At 47.1% G+C, this 19,896-nt stretch overlaps 1 protein-coding gene across 3 annotated transcripts in view; it reads left to right on the top strand.

Moving 5' to 3' along the window:
• celf2 (cugbp, Elav-like family member 2) overlaps positions 1 to 19,896 on the top strand; it is a 714,069-nt gene that overhangs the window by 31,589 nt on the left and 662,584 nt on the right. Inside the window, exon 1 of one of the 3 annotated variants that reach the window (XM_078419504.1) lies at positions 14,415 to 14,451. The exons of the other annotated variants lie outside the window; for them this stretch is intronic. The gene's annotated coding sequence lies outside the window, so the exon portion shown is untranslated. Of the gene's footprint in view, positions 1 to 14,414; positions 14,452 to 19,896 lie in introns of those variants that run through there. 3 annotated transcript variants of the gene reach the window in all.

A 19,896-nucleotide genomic window follows, 5' to 3' on the forward strand; every position in this document is an offset into this window, starting at 1 on the left:
ATCGGGCAGACGATACAAGGCCTTCTACGCCCGCACCTCCAGACTCAGGAACAGCTTCATCACCAGGGCCATAGCTGCTATGAACCGGTCCTGCTGAGCCGGATGGCCACAACGCATAGATCAACTTGCACTTTACCCTGTCCAAAACTGTTACAACTGTTCGTTTCGTTGGGTTGCTGCTGTCTAAATTACCTAAATTGTTGCATCGTATGGGAGGCGCATTCCCAATCTCGTTGTACCCCTGGTATTGTATTGTAGCTCTCTCTTGAATGCATTCAGAGAATTGGCCTCCACTGCCTTCTGAGGCAGAGAATTCCACAGATTCCACTCCATTCCACGGGTGAAATGTGTAGGAAGGAACTGCAGGTGCTGGTTTACACCGAAGATGGACACAAAATGCTGGAGTAACTCAGCGGGACAGGCAGCAGCTCTGGAGAGGAGGAATGGGTGACGTTTCGAGTCGAGACCCTTCTTCTTTCAGACTGGGTAAAACAAATTTACTGCTATCCAAGCGATCGATCTGAAACACAGATGCTGCCAAGTCAAGGACTTAAAGGGGTCTCTTCCCGAAACATCACCTATTCCTTCCCTCCAGAGATGCTGCTTGACCCACTGAGATACTCCAGCATTTTGTGTTGATCTTCATGGTCTTATTCTTTGCTTTTTTTCCCCTTTACAGAACAAAATGACCACTTCATACTTCTCTCAGTGAGGCGGCTGGCTTTACTATGCAAAAAAACCTGTCCAAATTCTAAGGCTCAAATAACATGTAGAGCACAGGACACTGGAACAGGCCCTTCAGCCCACAATGTGTGTGCCGAACAGCAAGTCTTGACGAGTAAGGGTGTCAAAGAATGTAGGGAGAAGGCAGGAGAATGGGGTTGAGAGGGAAAGATAGACTGGTCATGTTTGAATGGCGGAGTAGGCTCGATGTGCCAAGTTAAACTAACCTCCCCTGTCTAGACTTGTATACACTGGAATTTAGAAGGATCTTATCGAAACGTATAAGATTATTAAGGGGTTGGACACGTTAGAGGCAGGAAACATGTTCCCAATGTTGGGGGAGTCCGGAACCAGGGGCCACAGTGTAAGAATAAGGGGTAGGCCATTTAGAACGGAGATGAGGAAAAACTTTTTCAGTCAGAGAGTTGTGAATCTGTGGAATTCTCTGCCTCAGAAGGCAGTGGAGGCCAATTCTTTGAATGCATTCAAGAGAGAGCTGGATAGAGCTCTTAAGGATAGCGGAGTCAGGAGGGTATGGGGAGATGGCAGGAACGGGGTACTGATTGAGAATGACCAGCCATGATCACATTGAATGGCGGTGCTGGCTCGAAGGGCCGAATGGCCTCCTCCTGCACCTATTGTCTATTGTCTATTATCTGCAGTGCCTTTGCTACACTTAGAATAAGACACGGTTGGACATCTCATGTTCACGTTGAGGGTCAGTATTGGATGTATTGGTTGAGCCATGTTATTCACACAGTAGAGTTCTACACCATCATGGACAAACTGTTAGTGCCATAAGTGACCCGGGTTCGATCCCAACCACAGGTGCCGTCTGCACAGAGTTTGTACGTTCTCCCCGTGACCTGCGTGCGTTTTCTCCGAGATCTTCGGTTTGCTCCCACACTCCAAAGACGTGCGGGTTTGTAGGTTAATTGGCTTGGTGCAAGTGTAATTAGTCCCCAGTGTGTGTGGAGGATAGTGTTAATGTGCGGTAATCGCTGGTCGGCGCGGACTCGATGGGCCGAAGGGCCTGTTTCCTCACTGCATCTCTAAAAGATATATATATATATATATTTTGTTTTTAAGTGATAACATACGGATGAATAATTATAATTAGGATTGATTGCCATCAGGATATTAATTAGAACATTGGGAGCAACTCAAAATATGCCCCACTTTAATGGATGTGTGTGAAGCAAATACTCGGGAACAGATACTGTAAGGCGTTGTGACAAATAGGTTTTCAGTTCTACATAAGTTGAGGGTTATTATGTGAAGTGTACACATCATTCTGTCAGGATGCTGCTTAAAAGCCTGTGACACAGAGCAAAGCGACAGACTTATCAGCATGTTCTTTCTGGAGCTATTTAACTGCTATTATTGTGCTATTTTATTACAGAAGGCAGCCTGCGTTAAATAAATAACTGGCTCTTTAGTGTTTTACTGGCGGGGTATAGAGAGAAGATGGTGTTTCATTGCCTTGACCTTGGCAGATGACATCATCTTAACTCGGCACCATGTCTGGCACAGACATTGTGGGCCGAAGGGCCTGTTCCTGTGCTGTGCTGTTCCATGTTCCACGTTTCTCTAAGATCCTGCCGTTTTTTGAGTGGGAAAGGTAGATCAGCCAGGATCGAATGGCGGAGTGGACTCGATGGGCCGAATGGCCAAAATTCACCTCCTTTTCCTTATGACTTTAAGAAGGATCTCGACCTGAAACGTCACCTATTCCTTTTCTCCGGAGATGCTGCCTGACGCATTTATAAAGATTGCGTCTTATCTCACCTGTCAGTGCTGCTCGTTCTTTACAAAACAAAATCTATCTTTTTGTCGGTTAGATAATTCTAGCCCGGTTTAGTTTATTGTCACGTGTGCCGAGGTGCAGTGAAAAAGCCTTTGTTGCGTGATAACCGGTCAGCGGAGAGATGACACGTGATTACAATCGAGCCGTCCACTGTGTACAGATACGTGATATAGGGAATAAAGTGAATAACGTTTAGTGCAAGATAAAGTCCAGGAAAATCCGATCAAGACAGTCCGAGGAGAGTCCTTGTTCCTGACACCACGGTGGCGCAGCGGTAGAGTTGCCGCCTTACAGCGAATGCAGCGCCGGAGACCCGGGTTCCATCCCGACTTCGGGCGCCGTCTGTACGGAGTTTGTACATTCTCCCCGTGACCGCGTGGGTTTTCAATAGACAAATAGACAATAGACAATAGGTGCAGGAGTAGGCCATTCAGCCCTTCGAGCCAGCACCGCCATTCACCGTGATAATGGCTGATCATCCATAATCAGTACCCTGTTCCTGCCCTCTCCCCATATCCCTTGACTCCGCTATCATTAAGAGCTCTATCTAACTCTCCAAAGACGTACAGGTCTGTAGGTTAATTGGCTTGGTAAATGTAAAAATTGTCCCCAGTGTGTGTAGGATAGCGTTAGTGTGCGGGGATCGCTGGTTGGCGCGGACTCGGAGGGCTGAAGGGCCTGTTTCCGCGCTGTATCGCTAAACGAAACTAAACTCTTTCTCCAATACATCAACGACTGTATTGGGGCTGCCTCCTGCACTCACGCAGGGCTTGTTGATGTCATTAACCTCACCGCTAACTTCCACCCTGCCCTCAAATTCACAAGGGCCACGCCTGACATCACCCTCCCCTTTCTACATTACTCTATCTCCAACGCGGGGCACAGACAATCAGCTAACATCTACGATAAACCTACGGACTCATGGACTACACGTCCTCCCACCCTGCCTCTGGCAAAGGTGCCCTCCCTCACGTTAGACTTCACTTTAGACTTTAGAGACACAGTGCGGAAACAGGCCCTTCGACCCAGTGATCGCCCTGGTATACTGCCATATACACTGGGGACAATTTGCATTTTACCGAATCCAATTAACCTACTAGCCTGTATATCTTTGAGGTGTTGGGAGAAAACCCACGCAGGTCACGGGGAGAAGGTACAAACTCCGTACAGACAGCGCCCGTAGTCAGGATCGAACCCATGTCTCCACCGCTGTAAACGCTGTGAGGCAGCAACACCATCACTGTGCCACCGTGCCACCCCGAATTGGGAGAAGGGGACAGATTAGACGTATGAAAAGTAGAGAAAAGGCCTTTGGCGTACCGTTTTCATCCATTTGTTCTTTGTACCTTTCCGTGCCTCTAGTTTCCCTCTCCCCTGACTCTCAGTCTGAAGAAACAAAACGTCACCCCGATTCCTTCTCTCCGGAGATGCTGCCTGGCCCATTGAGGGCTAGCAGCGTAGGTTTACTAGGTTAATTCCCAGAATGGCGGGGCTGTCATATGTTGAAAGACTGGAGTGACTAGGCTTGTATACACTGGAATTTAAAAGGATGAGAGGAGATCTTATCGAAACGTATAAGATTATTAAGGGATTGGACGCGTTAGAGGCAGGAAACATGTTCCCAATGTTGGGGGAGTCCAGAACCAGGGGCCACACAGTTTAAGAATAAGGGGTAGGCCATTTAGGACTGAGATGAGGAAAAACTTTTTCAGTCAGCGAGTTGTAAATCTGTGGAATTCTCTGCCTCAGAAGGCAGTGGAGGCCAATTCTCTGAATGTGTTCAAGAGAGAGCTAGATAGAGCTCTTAAGGAGAGCGGAGTCAGGAGGTATGGGGAGAAGGCAGGAACGGGGTACTGATTGAGAATGATCAGCCATGATCACATTGAATGGCGGTGCTGGCTCGAAGGGCCGAATTGCCTCCTCCTGCACCTATTGTCTATTGTCTATTGTCACCCCGATTCCTTCTCTCCAGAGATGCTGCCTGGCCCGTTGAGTTACTTCAGCATTTTGTGTCTATCTGGATAAAGTCACTGCAGGCTGGAACATGGGACAACTACTGGATCCCATGAAGATAGGGTCGTGGAGTGAGCCTCAATGTGCCGAATGGACTAAATCTCCATTCTTGCCTTGCTGATTTGAATATTTCTGTCGCTGGAGCGAGATATAAACTCTTGCCTCCAGGCTGAAAATACGATCAAAGGGCAAGTCATCCCTTGACATGGTTTCCTCTCTTTGACTCCCTCTCTCCCTTCCGATCCTTCTAACAACTTAGCAGCTGGTAATGACACATGAATAATGCAATTTGCAAGCGGTTTCTTCTGAAATTCTTTCTTTAAGAAAGAGAGGCCAAAGTGGACAAACGCTGAAATAAAAGCCGAACAAACACGGTCTCTGTAATTATTCATTCTCCGGATGGCTTTCAAGACTTGCGCGCGTTGTGTGAAGGCTGTGAGCTGAATTAGGATCATGGTCCGTTTGAAATCTGGGGCCACTGGTAGATCTCATTAGTACCTCCTCGTTATATTCCTCGCTGTTTGGCTTTGAACCACTAATGCTTCGCATTTCAAAAAAACAGCCGGAAAGCAAAAAAAAAGCATGACTTGCGAATTTAATTGGGAAAAAGGCCGGGAAAATGGAATCTCATCCAGGCACGGAATTGAACCGTGTTAATGACTTCCTCTTTCAATAAATCCCGTCACTTTTTCCTATCGATGTTTTCCTCCTCGTGTTAAGGTGTCGGGTGAGAAGGCAGAAGAATGGGGTGAGGATGGGAGGAGAAAGATCAGCCATGATTGAATGGCGGAGTAGACTTGATGGGCCGAATGGCCTAATTCTGCTCCTGTCACTTATTGAGCGTTTGATGGTACTAGGCGTGTTCTCGTTGGAGTTTAGAAGAATGAGGTGGGATCTCATTGAAACATACAGAATAGTGAAAGGCTTGGATAGAGTGGATGTGGAGAGGTTGTTTCCACTAGTGGGAGAGTCTAGGACTAGAGACCAATTGGCTTCGATGTGCCGAAGAGCCTGTTTCCACGCTGTATCTCTATAAATCTTCCCCATTAAAGGCTACTAGTACACCAAATGATTTATAACAACATGATCATGCTGATAATTTATTGGTAAGTTTATTTAACAAATTTAAAAAAAATTAAACTTCCGCACCTGCAATGCACTAAACGTTAGATAGACACAAAGTGCCGGAGTAACTCAGCGGGACAGGAGCATCTCTGGAGAGGAGGAACGGTGACGTTTTGGGTCGAGACCCTTCTTCAGACTGGGAGTTGGGGGAGAGGGAGACAGGGAGATTAGGAAGGGTAAGGTGTGAAAATGAGACATCAAAGGGGATGCAGATCAAGATACACTTCCTTATCTATGTATCTCCCTCTCCTCTGACGTCAGTCTGAAGAAGGGTCTCCACCTGAAAGATCACCCATTCCTTCTCTCCAGAGATGCTGCCCGTCCCGCTGAGTTACTCCAGCTTTTTGTGTCTATCTTCGGTTTAAACCAGCATCTGCAGTTCCTTCGTACACATGCACTCAACGTGATTCCCTTCATCCTGCATCTGTACACCATGGAACGCTCGATTGTAATCATGTCTAGTCTTTCTGCTGACTGGTTAGCACGCAACAAAAGGGTTTCCACTGGACCTCGTTGCACGTGACAATAAACTAAACTAAACTAAACTAAACTAAACTAAACTAAACTAATTGATTCAGTATGTACCTACGTAACCGAACATCTCAAGACACTGGAATTTAGAAGGATGAGAGGAGATCTTATCGAAACGTATAAGATTATTAAGGGGTTGGACACGTTAGAGGCAGGAAACATGTTCCCAATGTTGGGGGAGTCCAGAACAAGGGGCCACAGTTTAAGAATAAGGGGTAGGCCATTTAGAACTGAGATGAGGAAAACCTTTTTCAGTCAGAGAGTTGTGAATCTGTGGAATTCTCTGCCTCAGAAGGCAGTGGAGGCCAATTCTCTGAATGCATTCAAGAGAGAGCTGGATATAGCTCTTAAGGATAGCGGAGACAGGGGGTATGGGGGGAAGGCAGGAACGGGGTACTGATTGAGAATGATCAGCCATGATCACATTGAATGGCGGTGCTGGCTCGAAGGGCCGAATGGCCTCCTCCTGCACCTATTGTCTATTGTCTATTGTCTAAGACCTTCCAAAACCCTAGTGTCATTGTGACGTGGCTGGCGGAGTTGCTGCCGCATAGCGCCAAAGACCCGGGTTTGATTCTAACCTCGGGCGCTATCTGTGTGGAGTTTGCACATTCTCCCTGTGACCGTGTGGGTCTCCTCCGGTTTCCTCTCACATCCCGAAGACGTGCGGGTTTTGTAGGTTAATAAACCCCCTGTAAATTGCCCCTGGTGTGTAGGGAGCGGATGAGAAATTGGGATAACACAAAACTGTTGTGAACAGGTGATCTGTGTAGGGAGGAACTGCAGAAACAATACAATACAATATATCTTTATTGTCATTGTACAGGGGTACAACGAGATTGGGAATGCGCCTCCCATACGATGCAATAAATCAATTAGCTAATCAGTATAAATTTAGACAACCCAGTGAAACAAAATTAGAACAGTTTTAAAACAGAATAAAGTGCACGTAGATCTGTGCCGGTTCACTGTGCGATGTGACCATCCGGCTCAGCAGGACCGGTTCATAGCAGCTATGGCCCTGGGGATGAAGCTGTTCCTGAGTCTGGAGGTGCGGGCGTAGAAGGCCTTGTAGCGTCTGCCCGATGGTAGAAGTTCGAACAGACTGTTGCAGGGGTGTGAAGAGTCTTTGTGGATGCTGGTGGCTTTTCTGAGGCATCGTGTGTTGTAGATGCCCTCCAAGGCTGGTAGCTGTGGCAGATGCTGGTTTAAACCATTGATAGAGACAAAAAGCTGGAGTATCTCAGTGGGACAGACAGCATCCCGGGATTGAAGGAATAGGTGACGTTTCTGGTCGAGATCCTTCTTCAGAGGCGATCGTTGGGGTCGGGGTGGACTTGGTGGCATGAAGGGGGGATCTTATAGAAACTTACAAAATTCTTAAGGGGTTGGACAGGTTAGATGCAGGAAGATTGTTCCCTATGTTGGGGAAGTCCAGAACAAGGGGTCACAGTTTAAGGATAAGGGGGAAGTTTTTTAGGACCGAGATGAGAAAGTTTTTTTTCACACAGAGAGTGGTGAGTCTGTGGAATTCTCTGCCACAGAAGGTAGTTGAGGCCAGTTCATTGGCTATATTTAAGAGGGAGTTAGATGTGGCCCTTGTGGCTAAAGGTATCAGGGGGTATGGAGAGAAGGCAGGTACGGGATACTGAGTTGGATGATCAGCCATGATCATATTAAATGGCGGTGCAGGCTGGAAGGGCCGAATGGCCTACTCCTGCACCTATTTTCTATGTTTCTATGTTTCTAAGGGCCTATTTCCATGCTGTATCTCTAAACTAAACTAAGCAGTACCTGAAGGTCTGAAGAATGGTCTCGAGCCGAAACGTCACCCATTCCTTCTCTCCAGAGATGCTGCCCGCCCGACCCACTGCGCTTTTTGTGACTGTCTTCGGTTTAAACCAGCATCTGCAGTTCCTTCCTACACAATTGACTGTGAATCAGTTCAGGGCACGGCTGATAAGGTGCAGGATAAATGCAGCTCGTTTCTTTGCTAATTCTTTATGAAATGATCGACTGTTGGCGAGTGTAAAATAAAGCCTCTGTTCACATTATTCAAATGTAGGAAGACAATTGCACGTTACTAATCCCATTGAAGAGTTTAGTTGTCAGTTTGTTAGTAATTAGATTGAATTACTGTCTGCAATGCCTTGTCAAGCATCAAAGTGTGTTTGTTATCTTGATGTATGAGATTACATTTTTAGCCTCTTGGTGTTTCTTGTCTTTCTGCTGGTTACGCAGTCTGTAAGTGACTTTGCCAAGAAGTCTCTCACCAGAGAGAGAGACACGAAATGCTGGAGTAACTCAGCGGGTCAGGCAGCATCTCTGGAGAAAAGCAAGAGGTGACGTTTCTGGTCGAGACCCTTTCGTAAGGTCATACGGTCAGAAGGAATAGGAGTAGAATTGGGCCATTCGGCCAATCAAGTCCACTCCGCCATTCATTCATGGCCGATCTTTCTCTCCCAAGCTCCTGCCTTCTCCCCATAGCCCCTGGGGGAGTCCAGAACCAGGGGCCACAGTTTAAGAATATGGGGTAGGCCATTTAGAACGGAGATGAGGAAAAACCTTTTCACTCAGAGAGTTGTAAATCTGTGGAATTCTCTGCCTCAGAAGGCAGTGGCCAATTCTCTTGGTGCTTTCAAGAGAGAGTTAGATAGAGCTCTTAATGATAGCGGAGTCATGGGATTAGGGGAGAGGGCATGAACGGGGTACTGATTGTGGATGTTCAGCCATGATCACGTTGAATGCCGGTGCTGGCTGGAAGGGCCGAATGGCCTCCTCCTTCGCCTATTGTCCATTGTCTATTGTCTATTGTCTGATACCTTCAGACTGAGAGTCAGGAAGGGAAGGAAACTCGAGGTACAAATTCCGTACAAACAGCGCCCGTGGTCAGGATTGAACTCGGGTCTCTGGCGCTGGGAGGCATTAACTTTACCGCCGCGCCACCGTGTCGCCCATGGATTAATGAGTTACAAGTTCTAGGAAGAGTTCGATCACGGGCTGACCAGATTCGGGCAGCTCTTGGGAGATTATCATCGTAGTAGAGGTTGCTGAAGGGTCTTGACCCGAAACGTCACCCATTCCTACTCTCCAGAGATGCTGCCCGACCCGCTGAGTTACTCCAGAATTTTGTGCCCATCTTCCGTGTAAACCAGCAACTGGTTTACCCACCTACACATTTTGTCTGCTCCACTGCAAAATCTTCCCAAGGTATGCTGATGAAGAAGTTCTCCTCCTCTCTCCCACGAGAGTTGCCTCTCCCCTGACTCTCATTCTGAAGGAGGGTCTCGACCCGAAACGTCACCCATTCCTACTCTCCAGAGATGCTGCCCGTCCCGCTGAGTTACTCCAGCTTTTTGTGTCTACCTTCAGACAGTAGACGTGTGACAGGTGGATGAGAGAGAGTCTGAAGAAGGGTCTCGACCCAAAACGTCGCCTATCCATGTCCACCAGAGAAGCTGCCTGACCCACTGGGTCCTCACAAGATTCCAGCATCTGCAATTCCTTTTGTCCACACACCTTCTTTTATCAAGTGCAATATTAAAGGTTTTAATTTTTTTATTTAAAATCGTTGAGAACATTAGCGAGGCAGTGGCGCTGGTTTCCAACGGGCACAGTGACAGACGCCCCACACATCTCTGTCCTCCATACAGCTGGCCCAGCTCCTCTTTTGTCTCTACACATGCGTCTTCCATCAACGTCTTCAGCATGGTCTAGTTTGGTCGTCCCGGGTTCCGTCTTCCATGGGTGGGTTCCCACAGCACAACCTTGTTTGCTTGTATTTAGATTTAGATTTAGAGATACAGCGCAGAAACAGGCCCTTCGGCCCACCGGGTCCGAGCCGCCCAGCGATCCCCGCACACTAACACCATCCTACACCCACTAGGGACAATTTTTTAACATTTGCCCAGCCAATTAACCTACATACCTGCACGTCTTTGGAGTGTGGGAGGAAACCGAAGATCTCGGAGAAAACCCACGCAGGTCACGGGGAGAACGTACAAACTCCGTACAGACGGCGCCCGTAGTCAGGATCGAACCTGAGTCTCCGGCGCTGCATTCGCTGTAAGGCAGCAACTGTACCGCTGCGCCACCGTGCCACCCTTATTTCTGGACGATGGTGGCAGTGACCAGCGAGCCTCATCCTTCTCGACCTGATCTCCTCGGTCAGAGGTAGAATCTCCCCACAGAGCTGGCCGTTGGCGGTGCGATCTTTCCAACTGACATTTTGAACTTTTCTGAGCATTTCTGTGTAGACACCATCGAGAGACTTGGAAAAGTGCTCGAGTGAGAGTCCATGCCTCTCACCCGTACAATGATATTGTCTCTACAGTTACATGGAATATCAAAGGTGCGATCATCTAATTTTTAAAGTTCGGCCCCAGGATATAAAAACAGGCACAGAAATACATGTGGCAAAAATACTTGAAACCTCAAAATACTTAGACAGTGTACGATTGATTGATTTTCAACAAGTACATTTATTTTCAGAGCAAATTGTTTCGTTGAATAAGTTGTTTGGGTTCCCCAATGATCTAAAAGATTGTTTCCTCTGTCAGATATTTAGACGGGAAAACAGAGTTCAAATTGAAATAATAGAAAGTCACAAAATCAATAGTTATTGTACATTCGCAAATAAACTTCATTTATAAAGCAAATCATTTGGGAAAGGTTTTACTAATGAGTTGAATCATTGTGTATGAGATGGGATTAAAGGATATGGATGAGCAAACACGAATTTAGTTTAGTTTGGAGATACAGCGCGGAAACAGGCCCTTCGGCCCACCGAGTCCGCGCCGTCCAGCGATCCCCACACATTAACACTATCCTTCACACACTAGGGACAATTTTATACATACACCAATCCAATTAACCTACAAACCTGTACGTCGTTGGAGTGTGGGAGGAAACCAAAGATCTCGGAGAAAACCCACACAGGTCACGGGGAGAACGTACAAACTCCATACAGACAGCACCGATAGTCAGGATCGAACCCAAATGTCGACTGGTCGGCGCAGACTCGGTGGGCCGAAGGGCTTGTTTCCGCACTGCATCTCCAAACTAAACGAATGAGTTGATTCAGTGTGTGTGTGTGTGTGTGTGTGTGTGTGTGTGTGTGTGTGTGTGAGATGGGATTAGAGGATTGTTGTATCTTATGGATGGCCAAAAACGAATATTAAGGAAAATAAAAACAAATTAACAGGATGATGAGATTCAAATAGGTAACATCTTAATATGCTATATCTGGCATTTAATTTGACAATCAGCCACGGAATATTTGACCCTTGGGTCTTATAAAGCAGAGAGCTTTTTTTTTCTAATCACAAATTCAATTAAATGTTTCGCATTTGAAGAGTCCGGAGTGATGGGAAGGAGCGAGATCTTTATCAGATAAAGATGACAGTCCTTTGCACATTTTACGTTCCATAATGTCACGGTTGGATTTGAACAAATCAACGTTGTGTCGTGTGGAATGGACCTGCACTTAATATGAAGAGTGCTGTTCATTTATAGCTTTTTCTCACCTGCCACAACGGAGTCTCTTCAAAAGCAGCTGCCACAACTATGTGTGTGTGTGTGTGTTCTCTAAAACACCTGCTTTCATGCAGCACCTTTGCGATAGAGAAGTTCCCAAGCATTTTAGCAGGAGTTTAGAGTCAGCGAGTCGTGGAGTCATAGAGTGATACGGCGTGGAAACAGGCCCTTCGGCCCAACTTGCCCACAGCGACCAACATGTCCCGTCTACACTAGTCCCACCTGCCAGCATTTGGTCCATATCCCTCCAAACCTGTCCAATCCATGTACCTGTCTAACTGTTTCTTAAATGTTGGGATAGTCCCAGCCTCAACTACCTCCTCTGGCAGCACAGAGTGATACAGTGTGGAAACAGGCCCTTCGGCCCAACTTGCCCACAGCGACCAACATGTCCCATCTACACTGGTCCCACCTGCCAAGCGTTTGGTCCATATCCCTCCAAACCTGTCCAATCCGTGTACCTGTCTAACTGCTTCTTAAATATTGGGATAGTCCCAGCCTCAGCTACCTCCTCAGATTCTTATTAATTTTTTTCCCATTCACCTTAAACTCATGTCCTCTGGTCCTCGATTCACCTACTCTGGGCAAGAGACTCTGTGCATCTACCCGATCAATTCCTCTCATGATCTTATACACCTCTGCAAGATCACCCCTCATCCTCCTGCGCTCTAAGGAGTAGAGACCCAGCCTACTCGATCTCTCCCTGTAGCTCAGACCCTCTAGTCCTGGCAACATCCTCGTAAATCTTCTCTGTTTCCTTTCCAGCTTGACAACATCTTTCCTATAACATGATGTCCTGAACTGAACACAATACTCTAAGTGTGGCCTCACCAACGTCTTATACAACTGCAACAAAACCTCCCAACTTTTATACTCAATACTCTGACTGATGAATGCCAACGTGCCAAAAGCCTTTTTGACCACCTGTCCACCTACCTGTGACTCCACCTTCAGGGAACTATGCACCTGCACTCCTAGATCCCTCTGCTCTACAACACTACCCAGACCCCTACCATTCACTGTGTAGGTCCTGCCCATGTTAGACTTCCGAAATGATCAGAATGATCAGCCATGATCACATTGAATGGCAATGCTGGCTCGAAGGGCCGAATGGCCTCCTCCTGCACCTATTGTCTATTGTCTATTGAAAATGCAACGACTCACTTTTTTGGCATTAATTTCCATCAACCATTCCTCAGCCCACTTGGCCAATTGATCAAGATCCTGCTGCAATTTTTACACAACCATCTTCACTATCTTTAATTTAGTTTCGAGCCTAGCTTAGAGATACAGCGTGGAAACAGGTCCTTCGGCCCACCAAGTCCGCGGCGACCAGCGATCCCCCCGTACACTAGCACTATCCTGCACGCAAGGGACAATTCACAATTTTTACTGAAGCCAATTAACCGACAAACCTCTGTGTCTTTGGAAAATCACGCGGTCGAGGGTAGAACGTACAAACTGAGCCCATAGACAGGATCGAACCCGGGTCCATAGCGCTGTAAGGCAGCGACTCTACCACTGCACCACCGTGCCACAGTTATCAAATGTGATTCAACACAGAGCCACGTAAAGCCCAGGAGGACAAGAGTCATGAGTGTTTTATTGTCATCGGTCCCCGATGGAACAAGGACGTTCTTACTGGCAGCAGCACCGCAGAATATGTCAACAAGAGGCAGATATATTTCCAAATTCCTTTCCAGATATCTTGCCCAGTGACTGTATCCGTTGTTCAAGATGTGGACTCTTATACATCGGCGAGACCAAACATAGACTGCGCGATCGTTTCGCTGAATACCTTCGCTCAGTCCGCCTGGACGTACCTGATCTCCCAAACACTTTAACTCCCCCCTCCCATTCCCACTGGCCTTTCTGTCCTGGGCCTCCTCCATTGTCAGAGTGAGGCCCAGCTCAAATGGGTGGAACAGCACCTCATATTTTGCTTGGGCACCTTACAACCCAGCGGTATGAATATTGGTTTCTCCAACTTCAAGTAACACTTGAATCCCCCTTCTCTCTCTCCGTCTATTCCCCACCTAGTTATTGTACTTGTTTCAAAGTCGTCTTGTTGAGTTTCATTGTCTGTAACTCATTTTCACCTAGCCCACAGCTAACAATGGCCTGTTTCCTTCATCATTGGTACCTTTTTGTACGTCTTTCATTCGTTTGTTCTATATCTCTCTACATCACCGTCTACATCTCTCGTTTTCCCTTTCCCCTGACTCTCAGTCTGAAGAAGGGTCTTGACCCAAAATGTCACCTATCCATTTTCTTCGGAGATGTTGCCTGTCCTCCTGAGTTCCTCTAGCTTTTTGTGTCTGTCTTCTGCCCAGTGATCCCCCTTCTCCACTTAATAGAGGGAGCTAGATAGAGCTCTTAAGGATAGCAGAGTCAGGGGGTATGGGGGAGAAGGCAGGAACGGGGTACTGATTGAGAATGATCAGCCATGATCACATTGAATGGTGGTGCTGGCTCAAAGGGCTCAATGGCCTCCTCCTGCACCTATTGTCTATTGTCTATTGAGTAATAGACAGGTTAATTCACCACACTAGTATTCAGAGGCCTGAAATATTTTGTTTGTTTTAGAGATACAGCGTGGAAACAGGCCCTTCGGCCCATCGGGTCATCGCCGACCAGCGATCCCCGCACATTAACAGTATCCTGGGTGGGTTTTCTCCGAGATGTTCGGTTTCCTCCCACACTCCAAAGACGTACAGGTATGTAGGTTAATTGACTGGGTAAAATGTGAAAATTGTCCCTAGTGGGTGTAGGATAGTGTTAGTGTGCGGGGATCGCTGGGCGGCGCGGACTCGGTGGGCCGAAGGGCCTGTTTTCGCGCTGTATCTCTAAATCTAAAAATCTAAATCTAAATCTTACACACCAAAGGGATAATTTACAATTATACCAAGCCAATTAACCTACATACCTGCACGTCTTTGGAGTGTGGGAGGAAACCGAAGATCTCGGAGGAACACCCACGCAGGTCACGGGGAGAAACATAGAAAACATAGAAAATAGGTGCAGGAGTAGGCCATTCGGCCCTTCGAGCCTGCACCGCCATTCAATATGATCATGGCTGATCATCCAGCTCAGATAGAAACATAGAAAATAGGGAAAGTGCAAACTCCGTACAGACAGCACCCGTGGTCGGGATCGAACCCGGGTCTCCGGCGCTGCAAGCGCTCTAAGGCAGTGACTCTACCCCTGCGCCACCGTGCCGCCCGCGCCAGCGGAAATGTCGTTTGAAACGTCAGTTCAAAATCCTACCTTTGCAGAGGGCGGGAAGTGTAGGTGGGAATGGGACTCACAGGGTTAAAGACGCCTGGAAATAAAAAGCTGGTCTCAGTGGTGTCAGCCTTGAGGTTTGTGAAAGATTGTTTACGTTTTACAAGATTGTTGTCAGAGTGCCTTTTGTATCTCCAGCACTCTCCAGGGAAGCCGATCTTACACACTTGCCCCCTAAATGATTGCCCCCTGGACCTAGAATGGGCAATTACCGTCCACCTGCGTGAGTTTGAGTTCTAATTATTGCCACGTGTACCGAGGTACCGTGAAACGCTCTTGTTGCGTGCTAACCAGTCAGCGGAAAGACAACACATGAGTACAATCCAGCCGTTCACAGTGTACAGATACATGATAAAGGGAATAACGTGCGTGACCTTTAGTGCAAGATAAAGTCCGATCAAAGCCCGAGCGAGGGTCACCAATGAGGCTGATAGTCGTTCATTTATTCACAAAATACTGGAGTAACTCAGCAGGTCAGGCAGCATCTCAGGAGAGAAGGAATGGGTGACGTTTCGGGTCGAGACCCTTCTTCAGTCTATTGTCTATTGATGTGGAGAGGATGTTTCCACTAGTGGGAGAGTCTAGTATCAGAGACCATAGACCCAGAATTGAAGGACATACAGTCTGAAGAAGGGTCTCGACCCGAAAACGTCACCCATTCCTTCTCTCCTGAGATGCTGCCTGACCTGCTGAGTTACACCAGCATTTTGTGAATAAATACCTTCGATTTGTACCAGCATCTGCAGTTATTTTCTTATACTGATAGTCGTTCCGGCAGCTCTCTGGTTGTGGTAGGATGGTTCAGTTGCCTGATAACAGCTGGGAAGAAACTGTCCCTGAATCTGGAGGTGTGCGTTTTCACACTTCTGTACATTTTGCCCGATGGGAGAGGGGAGAAGAGGGAGTGGCCGGGGTGAGACTGGTCCTTGATTATGCTGCTGGCCTTGCCGAGGCAGCGTGAGGTGTAGATGGAGTCGATGGAAGGGAGGTTGTTTTGTGTGATGGTCTGGGCTGTGTCCATAATTCTCTTATCCTGCCTCGGCAATCTACATTATCCTGTTGATAAATTTAGCGAAGGCTTAAGTTTGCAATAAAATTAATTTATTTTAGAGGTTGCTGCAACCAACATAACTGAGGCTTTAGAGGGCACTGGTCAGACCGCATTTGGAGTATTGTGAGCAGTTTTGGGCCCCATATCTGTGGAAGGATGTGTTGGCTCTGGAGAGGGTCCAGAGGAGGTTTACAAGAATGATCCCAGGAATGAGTGGGTTAATGTATGATGAGCGTTTGTCAGCACTGGGCCTGTACTCGCTGGAGTTTAGAAGGATGAGGAGGGGACCTCATTGAAACTTACTGATAGTGAAAGGCCTGGATAGAGTGGGTGCGTTCAAGAGAGAGCTAGATAGAGCTCTTAAGGGTAGCGGAGTCAGGAGGTATGGGGAGAAGGCAGGAACGGGGTACTGATTGAGAATGATCAGCCATGATCACATTGAATGGCGGTGCTGGCTAGAAGGCCTGAATAGCCTCCTCCTGCACCTATTGTCTATTGTCTATTGATGTGGAGAGGATGTTTCCACTAGTGGGAGAGTCTAGTATCAGAGACCATAGACCCAGAATTGAAGGACATACATTTAGAAAGGAGATGAGGAGGAATTTCTTCAGTCAGAGGGTGATGAATCTGTGGAATTCATTGCCACAGAAGGCTGCGGAGGACGCCAATGGATATTTTAAAGGTGTCGATTGATAGATTATTGATTAGTACGGTTATCAGGGGTTATGGGGACAAGGCAGGAGAATGGGGTTGAGAGGGAAAGATAGATCAGCCATGATTGAATGGCGGAGTAGACTTGAAGGGCCGAATGGCCTAATGCTGCCCCTGGAACGTATGCACTCATTTTGCTGCCCATGAGTGTCACAATGCTGAAGAAGGTGCCGTGTCAGTATATTTCATTGTCACGTGTACCGAGGTACAGTGAAAAGCTTTTGTTGCGTGCTGTCCAGTTAGCGGCAAGACAATACAGGATTTACAATCGAGCCGTTCACAGTGTACAGATACGTGATGAGTGAATAAAGCTGAGTGCGAGGTAAAGCCAGTAAAGTCAAAGATAGTCCGAGGGTCACCAATGAGGTCGCTAGTAGACCAGGACCTCTCTCTGGTTGCGGGAGGATGGTTCAGTTGCCTGATAGTTGGGATTATGGTGATGGTTTTGCCGTTGTTGGCACGTGCCATCGAACGATATGCCGGCATTAGGTTGAAAATACCGCTGAGCCAGACTGTGGATCCTTCAGCTTGAACCTCTCCTCAAAGACTGTGCAGGAAGGAACTGCAGATGCTGGTTTATAAAAGGACTGGACAAGCTAGATGCAGGGAAAATGTTCCCAATGTCGGGGGAGTCCAGAACCAGGGGCCACACACACAGTCTAAGAATAAAGGGGAGGCCATTTAAAACTGAGGTGAGAAAAAAACTTAGAGAGTTGTGAATATGTGGAATTCTCTGCCACAGAGGGCAGTGGAGGCCAATTCACTGGATGGATTTAAAAAGAGAGTTAGATAGAGCTCTAAGGGCTAGTGGAATCAAGGGGTGAGGGGAGAAGGCAGGCACGGGTTACTGATTGTGGATGATCAGCCATGATCACAATGAATGGCGGTGCTGGCTCGAAGGGCCAAATGGCCTCGTCCTGAACCTATTTTCTATGTTTCTACAAAGAAAATAACTGCAGATGCTGGTACAAATCGAAGGCATTCATTCACAAAATTCAGACTGAAGAAGGGTCTCGACCCGAAACGTCACCCATTCCTTCTCTCCTGAGATGCTGCCTGACCTGCTGAGTTACTCCAGCATTTTATCATATCATATCATATATATACAGCCGGAAACAGGCCTTTTCGGCCCTCCAAGTCCGTGCCGCCCAGCGATCCCCGCACATTAACACTATCCTACACCCACTAGGGACAATTTTTACATTTACCCAGCCAATTAACCTACATACCTGTATGTCTTTGGAGAATGCCTTCTATGTTTCTATGTTTTATTCTTAATTGTTTACTGTATGTCATGTTGTTACTTGCGAGCAAAGCACTTAGACACGTTCCTTGTATGAATGGCGGTCGGTGCTGGCTCGAAGGGCCGAATGGCCTCCTCCTGCACCTATTTTCTCAGTTTCTGTGTTTCTATGTAAACCGAAGCAAGACACAAAATGCCGGAGTAACTCAGCGGGTCAGGCAGCATCTCTGGGGAGAAGGAACGGGCGATGTTTCGGGTCGAGGCCCTTCCCCTGACTGGTTAGGGATGAAACGTTCTCCAAACGCTGCTGGACCCGAGGTGTTGCCGCGCTGTAAGTGAATATCGCAGCGGGTGATCCACAAAGCAGGACAATATGGTCTCTGCCAAACTCCATCCATCAGCAGCAGAATTTAATAATCTTCTTCTGCGTTGAGAAATAGGCTAAAGGCCCTTCCAATTAAGAAAGCTCTCTCTCTCTGGAGTTTATAGGCTGGTGGCTCACTCTTTCTGGTCTGCGTTGCTATGGTGACTGTCAGTTAGATTTTACACCACTTGCTGGGAGGTTTGGGGTATTGGAGTTTATTCTCTCTCTATATATATATATATAGTTCTCTATATCTCTTTATATATCTCATTATATTTTTATATATATCTCACTCTATCTCTCTGTATCTCTCTCTCTCTCTCTCTCTCTCTCTCTCTCTCTCTCTCACTCTGTCTCTGTGAATCTCTCTGGATTCTCTCTCTCTCTCTCTCTCTCTCTCTCTCTCTCTCTCTCTCTCTCTCTCACTCTGTCTCTGTGAATCTCTCTGGATTATCTCTCTCTCTCTCTCTCTCTCTCTCTCTCTCTCTCTCTCTCTCTCTCTCTCTCTCTCTCTCTGTCTCTCTCTCTCTCTCTCTATCTCTCTATCTCTCTATCTCTCTCTGTATCTCCATCATTCTCTTGCTCTGTATCTCTCTGCATCTCCCTTTGTATCTACTTCTCTCTCTCTCTGTCCCTCTGTCTCTGTCCCTCTCTCTCAATCTCTGTATCTCTGTATCTCTGTATCTCTCTGTATCTCTCTGTATCTCTCTCTCTCTCTCTGTATCTCTGCATCTCTCTCTGTATCTCTCTGTATCTCCATCACTCCCTTGCTCTGTATCTCCCTGAATCTCCCTCTGTATCTATTTCTCTATCTCTCTCTCTCGCTATCTCCGTCTGTCTCTCTCTCTCTCTGTATCTTTCTCTCTCTCTCTGTTTCTGTTTCTCTCTCACACTGTATCTCTCTCACTCTCTTTCTCTCTCTCTCGGTATCTCTCTCTCTCTCTCTGTTTCTGTTTCTCTCTCTCTCTCTGTATCTCTCTCTCTCTCTGTTTCTGTCTCTCTCTCTCTCTCTCTCTCTCTCTCTCTCTCTCTCTCTCTCTCTCTCTCTCTCTCTCTCTCTCTCTCTCTCTCTCTCTCTCTCTCTCTCTCTCTCTCTCTCTCTCTCTCTCTCTCTCTCTCTCTCTCTCTCTCTCTCTCTCTCTCTCTCTCTGCATCTCTCTCCTCACTGATGCTTAAATACAATTCTTTGGTGGAGTTGACAGATGACCTGCTGATTTCCCCGTACCTTGTAGAGGCACTAAATTTTTTTTAATCAGCTTTTAGTCATTTTTTTCTTGTGTTTATCGCGCTGCACAGTATTTGCAATGCTTGAACTCTGGCTTTCTGACAATATGCTTTAGTGTTTTAATTCCTGATTCCACCTGGTGGGACCAGTGATGTACCTGGTAGAGATCTCTGCCTCACAGCGCCAGAGACCCGGGTTTGATCCCGACCTCGGGTGCTGACTGTGTGGAGTTTGAACGTTTTCCTATCCAACCGTGTGGGTTTCCTCCGGGTGCTCCGGTTTC

This window comes from Rhinoraja longicauda, chromosome 23 (genome assembly GCF_053455715.1).
Source record: "Rhinoraja longicauda isolate Sanriku21f chromosome 23, sRhiLon1.1, whole genome shotgun sequence".
Lineage (NCBI taxonomy): Eukaryota > Metazoa > Chordata > Chondrichthyes > Rajiformes > Arhynchobatidae > Rhinoraja > Rhinoraja longicauda.